Consider the following 260-nt stretch of genomic DNA (forward strand, 5'->3'; position numbering starts at 1 on the left):
GGCGCTGGGCTTCCCGCTGCTTTGCCACTGGGACAATCCTGGGGACACCCAGGTTTGCCCATCTAAGAAGGGTTAAGATAACCCCACAAAGCTCTCAGAGCGCTGCCCACCGAGGCGTTTTCGGCAGCCTACGTGACTCACGGCTTGTTCTCTGTGCCGCGGGGCCGGGCTGATGTGCGCAGCAATCGAAAAAGCTCCATCTAAGCCCCTCTTAGCCTGGTTTGTCCACTGATGCATTCTGGCCTTCACCACGGCATCCC

Source organism: Buceros rhinoceros, unplaced genomic scaffold (assembly GCF_000710305.1).
Source record: "Buceros rhinoceros silvestris isolate BGI_N320 unplaced genomic scaffold, ASM71030v1 scaffold21037, whole genome shotgun sequence".
Lineage (NCBI taxonomy): Eukaryota > Metazoa > Chordata > Aves > Bucerotiformes > Bucerotidae > Buceros > Buceros rhinoceros.